Raw genomic sequence first — 8,348 nt, 5'->3', positions numbered from 1 at the left:
ATAGTGTGTATTCCCATTTATCAATGGATAAGAACTGTCTAGCTTTCACAGAGGAACAGATAGCTGCTATCCTAGCTGGCCCTTCATTGCTTCCTGATAACCCCCTGTTCAGTACCACCACAGCCAGGGAAGAATGGGAGAAGCTCAGTACTCTTAAAAAGAGGCAGGTCGGGATTGCACTCCACGGGGCGCTTATGACTGAATATTACAACGCAGGCGCAGCCCCAGCCAGTCTACTTGTAAGAATAGAACCCCGTATTTTCCTTGACGACAGCAGATTTAGGCGCGACTGGAGTTTCATCGCTAATAAGTGTACTAGGGATTGGCTGAATTTGATCATCAGTACGGCTAAGCGGCTCAGTGAGGAACTATTAAAAGAGATCCTGGAATTGGAAGAATCCATACAGAGAGACACTACCTTATTGGATACTAAGGAACAACTCAAAAGAATCCAGGACGACCTCTCTGAATACAGGAATTACATGGTCACCCAAAAACTGAAGGGCCTGACCCGCAACCTGGAGAGATACTCACATGAATGGGCTTTTCCCTACGTAAAGGACAAATACTATACAACGCCTCAGGAACCGCAGTCCTTTGGAGGAAGACAGAGGGGCCGAGGGGGTAGACAACAACCAAGACGGACCCCAATCTGTGGACCTTCGACAATACTTCCAGTGAGGAAGACGAGGAAAACCCTCAAGGCAATTGGGTGAGATTCCAACAACAAAATCAGAACAGTGAGGATCTGGGTGCCCTCCTCAGGTCTTTTTTAGCCCAAGGCCAGCGAACCACCAATCGCGGGGGAGGTCAACGTGGTGGAAGAGGCAGAGGAAACGAAACCCACCAGCCGAACCAGCAGCGCCAGCAATGGCAGACATTTTCACACAGGATGACTCGCAGCAGAGGCAGGACCCAGAAGTGAGGAGAAACATTGTAGTTAATCTCTCAGATCATGTCCTTACTGAGAACGAGAGAAGAGTACTTAATAAACGTTTGGGGTTCATTCCTACCCCTACGCATGACGCATTTAAATGCATACTTGAATTCCACGAGACAATGAGGAAAATCAAGTTGAAGAAGTTTTTTAAGGACAATCAACAAACAGAGAATATTACCTACACCTCCAATCTGAGGAAACCTTCCACGTTCTGTCCCCCCACCGCAGCAGTTGGCCCAGAAGTAGTGATTTTTGAATCTCATGTCCTACGGGACATAGAAAAAATAGAACAGACCCAGAACCAGTCCAACTATAAAAATATGACGAAGGAAGACTGGGAAGCAGTCAAAAGCCTCCAAAATAACCATACGTTGACCATAAAATCGGCTGACAAGGGTGGGGCGATTGTCCTTCTCAATACAACCGACTACGAGACTGAAGTTCTTCGCCTCCTGAGTGTCAGAACTAACTATGTTCCACTGAACAAAGACCCTGTGGAAGAACTGTCAAAAATCATTCGCGATATGGTCGGTGAAGCCAAGGAAAGGAAATGGATTTCAGTTAAAGAGGCGGAGTTCCTTGTTAATACCAACCCCAGGACTCCGTCCTTCTATATTTTACCAAAAATCCATAAACCCATGCGTCCACCTCCTGGACGCCCGATCGTTGCGGGTATTCAATCTATACTTGAACCGCTATCCCAGTACGCGGATTATTTTTTAAGAGAATCTGTGGTTAATCAAAGATCTTTTGTCAAGGACACGACTGACATCTTGAATGTACTTGAGGACATCCAGTATGACCCTGCAAATGAATTCTTTGTCACTATCAACATCGAATCTTTGTACACCTGCATACCCCAGGACGCGGCGCTGGTGGCAGCAGCCCGCGCCCTGGGGAATCAAGAATGGTTCTATGATACAACCCAGACATTCGTACTGCAGTGTATCGAGCTTGCTTTAACAAGGAACTACTTTGGCTATAAAGATCAGCTTTATCTCCAGGTGTCTGGTACATCTATGGGGGCTACGATGGCACCTAGCATAGCCTGTATCTATGTTGGACAGTTCGAGGAGCACGTCATCTATCATAACAGCAATCCTTTCCAGAGCCAGCTCCGGCTCTGGAAGAGATATATAGATGACGTGCTATGCATCTGGTCAGGAACAGAGGAATCTCTCCTAGAATTTCTCAACTGGCTAAATGTACAAGATGGTAACCTCAAGTTCACTTGGACTTATGATAGACACAAGGCAGTGTATCTTGATCTTGACATTGAGTACAGCATGGGCACCATTAACACCTGTGTACATCAAAAGCCCACAGATAGGAATTCTTTACTCTCCTATGATTCCTTTCACCCCAGGGCATTGAGGGACAATTTGCCCGTGGGGCAATTTCTGAGGTACAGACGCAATTGTTCCACCACCAACACCTTTTTAGAACAATCTGAAGAACTGGCGTCGAAGTTGACCAATAGGAACTACCCCAACAAGATAGTGAAACAAGCAAAAAAGAGAGCTCTTAACACACCTAGGAGCGTCCTCTTAGAGAAAGTAGTCAAACAGAAGGACGACTGTGTACCGGTCGTCATGACGTACGATCCTATGGCCACGAAAATCCGACAGTCGATCCGCAAGCACTGGTCAATTTTGTCCAATAGCGAGTTCCGTATGCCACCTCCGAGATTCGCCTTTAAGAGGGTGACTAACTTGAAAGATAGACTTGTACATTCTAAGGCCCACGCAGCACAAACTGATTGTAATTCCACCATACCCAATGGCCATTTCCCATGCGGTACATGCTCTGTATGTCCGCTCACCAAGAAGAGCAAGAGTGTGATACTCTCATCGGGTAGGGAGTGGTTCCACAATCAGTTTAGCAATTGCAACTCTACACAAGTGATATATAGACTTACGTGCCAGTGTGGTCTATATTATATAGGACTCACTTCTCGCAAGATTAAAGTACGTATACAGGAACATCTGAGTACCATCAGAGCAGGCAGATTAACAACTAAACTGGTCCAACACTGTTTCACTGAGAAACATACATTCCAGTGGACAGTGCTTGAGAAAATCAAGGGTTCCCCTCAGAACATTGATGGTATCCTTCTAGCCAAAGAAGCACGCTGGATCTATAATGAAGAAAACGGACAGGACAGGGCTCAATGAGATCATAGAATGGAACAGGATCAAACTATGATGGACATTCTGCTCTATTGAAGTCCCTTGACCTGCAATACCTGTACAAGTTGCCTCCCCCAGGCGTGGGTGAGGGAGTTGGTGTTATACCTGCCCAGTTGTTAAGGGGGTCCTTCTATACTCCCGTACCAGTTGTTATGCAGCCACAGTGGCCTATATTACCATGGTCATGTGAGGGGTCCGAGTGGTTCACACATTGTTATGACACAGGGTGGGCATTAAAAGCAGTGTGCCCTTTAGGAGGGTAGAGTAGGTCCCTTCCGTCCTCTGAATTCCTGCTGGGCGTTTGGTTGTAACTGGTTCAATTTGTCTCGCTGGGGTAGGCTGATTGCCTTCTGTGCCCATATTTGGTTGTTTTAAAAAAAAATTCTTGCCCTATGGACACACTTGAACTTTCCCTCAACTATTTCTACACCCACAACTTACAGATCACTATAGTTATAACCCTTTGTCTTGAATTAGTTACCACCCTCTCCCTGCCAGGCTAAGAGTCCCTGAATAGTGTGGCACCTTTTGACCAATTCGGGGCACAACAGTAATATAATGCCCTCACATATGCCTCAATACTTGGGTCGGTGACAAGGCTAAGATGGCCGCCACGCCCGAGATCGCGATCACGTGGTCTTACGCGAGGGGCGTGGCCCCGCCTACTCCCAGTATTTGTATACCTCCGGGATGAGTGACTGGCGTGGCTGAGGAAAGGAGCTCTTCCATGCCCGTGACGGTGAGGAGGTGTTTTTCGAGATTGATATGACAGGGAAGTACCTCGGGCCATTGTGCCTGATGCGTGGTGGGGAGAGTGTTCTACACCGAGGGCGTATTTAAAGCGCAGTGTGTCTGGGCTCGATACAATAATCAGTTACGATCGCATTTTGAGTTGCCAGTTTGAACCGGGTGGGCAAATGTGCTAGGTTTGTGGCTCGGTGGCACGAGCAACAGCACCATGACGGCTTTGAAGTGGGTAGTTCTCCTATACACCTCTATATGAATGCAGCGATGAGGGAGGTGGTTGTTTCATGCTCTATTAAGGGCACTTTTGATATGCACCCATTTTGAAGTATGAATGTGCACAGTGTAAGACAGCAGAACAGCGCCCTATAGAGTACAGTATACAAGCCCCTGTACGTCTTTTTTCTTGCAGATTATAAGTTCCTCCAAGGATCAAGGGATAAACTCATGTTAGAAATACCCGGTGACCTTGTTGATTCCGGAGCGGCCGGTATGAGTAGCTTGGCTGTCTCCTGGTAATATTCCACACATTACCATACTAACTATCCCCCTACTGTGTTTCTTGCCACCCTAGGGTTTACATGTTTTTAAATATGTCTTTTACCTGTTCTCTCTCGGCAGCATTTTACAGAACTAGTGACCAAAATAGTGAAGTGGCAGCATTTGAGTGCAGCCCTGATGAAACTGCTTAACGAAACATAGCAGTGAAACATGTCGGCACTGGCAGTAGGTAATGGTATGCATGATTAGCTACCAGCCTTTTTAATATTCGACAGCACACGATCACCGCCCTATGAATAAAATTGGTTAAGGGACTGGTGTGCTGTGTGTGTTTTTAAGCACTCGGTTATATTTGTGTTTGTCTGTCACTAGCAGATTTTTCTGCACTTCAAGTTTTGTCACTAAATGTGTTGTGTGTTTTGGACAGGTCTTTTCTTTCTTCTCACTTTTCTTTGAGAAGCAGGTGACCACCGATGATGAGACAGGGGCCTGTCTGGAAATTTCATACCAGTTACCCCGATGGTGGTGTTTCCGTGAGGGGTCACTTGCTTCTTGCACATTTTTTTCCTCTATTAAGTGGAAGGTCCAATGCTTGTTGTGGACTTGAGCGACCACTTCCGGGTTGGCTCATTGTGAGTGGGGGCTTCTGTGGTGTTGCCAAAGAGAACACGTCTTTTAACGTGGGCGGAGCACAGTGCATTACCTCTTTATAATGTGTATAAGAGTGTAGTGGGGAATATGACTTTTGAAAAAAAAAACCCTGTGAGTCACTGATATATAGGCACGCCATTGGACTGGGTCTTTATTTGAATTGTTGTTTATTGGTGCTGCCAGATACTGCCATAAACTGTTATATACTGCTATATATTTAGACAGCGTTTTTAGCAACAAGCAGGCAGCAAGAAACTTAAAAACCCTTAAACCTTTAAAGTTCGTTGAAATATCAATTCACAACAACTTCACTATGGTTTCTGGTATCAGTATAAGGACATCTTATATAGCTATTTACCTGCCAGTTACTAACTTATTTAGCACTGTCACTGGATTATTATTTAAGCGACAATTATGGCGCCTAAAGGCAGAGGGACAAAAAAAGCTGTAATTAATTCAGCCAATGCCGCTAACACTACGTCCAATGCTGCGGAAAATACTGTAACAGTGCCAACGACAGAGCCCAATTCACTTAATAGAGATACTTCTGCGATCCGAGCTCGTCAGCAGAATGGGGTCGTTAAGGAGCCAGTAATACCCAATTTATTCAGGAAGAAGAATGTAGCTGCTTCATCTAAGAATAGTACTCAGACTCCTGGTGGTAACATCCAAGGAAGCGCGCAAGGACCTGTCACTGATCTGCTTGGTGCTACTCCTAAGAAACATGGCGCAACCCTTTTAGTTCAGACCCCCTTAAACCTGAATTCACCCACAGCTGGAGATGGAGTTGGAGGGCTTCCCTCCCTCGAAAAAGGTAGCGACGATGACTTAGCCGAGCTCTGTCAAGCAGTGGAGGAAGTCAGGGTCTCGACATGGGAGAATGATCAACCTTCAAATGATGCAGAATGTATTGAATCGGGGGGTCAATTTTACTCCATGTCCGATGTGTCGGTAACATCTGATGGGGACCTTGATGAGGAGTTGATTAACGATGGTCATCCGTATGTAAAAGACTGGGCTGATGACTGTAATCAAACAGCCGAGGAAGAACTTCTTGGCTCTGACTTCCTGGCGAATGAAGGAGCTCCTAACACAGCTCGCAGGGTTGTAGAGGTACAAAACCCTCTCATAGGTGAAAATTTTGATTTAACACCTTCGCTGCTAGGTGTTTTCCCCTCCTGTGCTGAAGAATGCAGGATGCCAGTGTTTCATGACAAGCTCAGCTCGTCATCAGCACAGCTCAACCGTGCATCATGACGAGCTGAGCTCGTCATGAGCATGGAAAGGGTTAATAGACCAACCGCAGTGGGAAGGTGCCGGAGCGGCATCAGAAACCCTGGCTGATTCCCAGAACTATTGGAGGGAGATGAGGAGATTACATTAAAATCTATCTATAAGTTGCCGACCTCCATGTATAGATTAATCATGGCTCATAGAGAGGAGACCAAGGCAGAGGGGCTCCGCACCCAAGGAGCTGTTCGGAAATTGCAGAATGTTGTTTGTCGCCTAGCTAAATCCAGCAATGAAATTAATTTGAGAGTACAGGAGACTGAAGCTCGGATTTCTGTTGTGGAAGATAAAATCTCTACACAAAAAACGTTAATTAAGGACTTGGAGAGTACTAGACAAGACATCGCTTGGAAGCTGACCGACCTGGAGAACCGCGCACGGCATAACAACTTACGCATATTTGGGATAGCTGAACAATCAGAGGGAAGAGATATCCGTTGCTTTGTTGTGGAGATGTTCTTGGATGCTTTTCCAGATCTCAAAGGCTGGGACTGGGATAAAGAAATGATAAGAGCTCATCGTTTTCCCTTTAACCAAAAACGCGATCGGGGGGGGGGGGAACAAGAACCCAAGAGCTATCATCATATGCTTACAGAATTACTTACTTCATGAGATTTTGTATGACTTGGCTAGACCCTTAAAGTCTAGAAAGGGCTTAGGGTATGAATTTTTTGTACAACCTGATTTTTGCGCGGTAACAGTGCAGCAAGCTGGAGGCTTAAACAGCTAATGGCACCAATTCAGTCTACGGGGGGGCAAGTCTTTCTACTAAATCCTGCAAAACTTAAGGTTGTGCATAAGGGGAAAACTATTTTATTTGTATCTGATGTCAAAGCACAGCAACTTCTGGATGCAATGTAGCAGTGATTGAATAAGGATTAAATACTTTTTCTACGCTCTTAGTTGTTTGCCCCTTTTTTCTTTGTTTTCTCTTTCTTTCTTCCTCTTTTGATGGGGGTAAGGCACTATTTGGGTCTGGTCGGCCCGGGCAGAATCACATAGTTCATACTCACTTTCCATCAATGAGGGCTTTTGCCCTTAAGCTTCCGATGGGGGGGTTTTGGGAAGAGAGTGGGTTGGGGCGGGTGTGCTGGGGGGGTGTGGGAGGGAGAGGGTTCTTTTTTGGGTGCAAGGAAGTACAGCTGAAGGATGTTTTGTTCTTAAGTTTAGGATTTTTGTGAGGTTGGTGCCTATTCTTGGAATTTTCTGTTATTGCAAGCTTAATTGCAGAACTGTACTAATACAAGAAAATGGTTAAATTGACGATCTGCTCCATTAATGTTTGTGGTTTAAATGATTAAAGAAAAAGGGGTATAATGGCTCAGATGTTAAAAACTATGCTGATAGATTTAATCTGTATCCAGGAGACCCAAGTCTCTTGGGCAAATAGAGGATGGCTTAAGGATCTTGGATTGGAGGTAGTGGGGTGCTCTCGTCAAAGCTCCACAACAAGAGGGGTCGCCATTTTAAAGAGGTTTGGACTAGGTGAAGTTAAAAGAATTAAAGAAGATCCAGTGGGACGATGGGTCATTGCTGAACTCAAACTTGGAGGATCGATCAATACTATCTGTTCAGTTTATGCCTCTACTGTTGATGACCCCATAGTATTACATCAACTAAGTGTGGAGTTAGCTTTATGGTCACCTCGTTTAATATTATGCGGGGACTTTAACTTGCATTTGATATTTGTGGAAATACTCCATATGCAGGGAGAAAGAAGAATGTATTTAAAGCAGTTAAGGATTGTTCAAGAACATAGATTGATAGATGTGGGGTATGAAAAAAGGGGGGGAACTTTTGGCTGTACTTTTTTCTCTGTCCCCCATTAAAGACACTTTAGGTTGGATTACTTCCTCGTTGCTAAGACTTTACCTAATGAACTATGGGGTGTTACCAAAAATTATATCGGACCATAACCCCATCACTCTTAGCTTTGACTTAAACATTCCACCCACCCCCCGGCCGTGGTCTTTTGATCGTAAGCTCCTGTTCGACTTATCCTACGATGAGTATATGAATACTTGGATTCCTGA

The sequence above is a fragment of the Lissotriton vulgaris genome, chromosome 3_1 (genome assembly GCF_964263255.1).
Source record: "Lissotriton vulgaris chromosome 3_1, aLisVul1.2, whole genome shotgun sequence".
Taxonomy (NCBI): Eukaryota; Metazoa; Chordata; class Amphibia; order Caudata; family Salamandridae; genus Lissotriton; species Lissotriton vulgaris.
The sequence above is the reverse complement of the archived record's forward strand: the minus strand, read 5'-3'. Positions refer to the sequence as shown.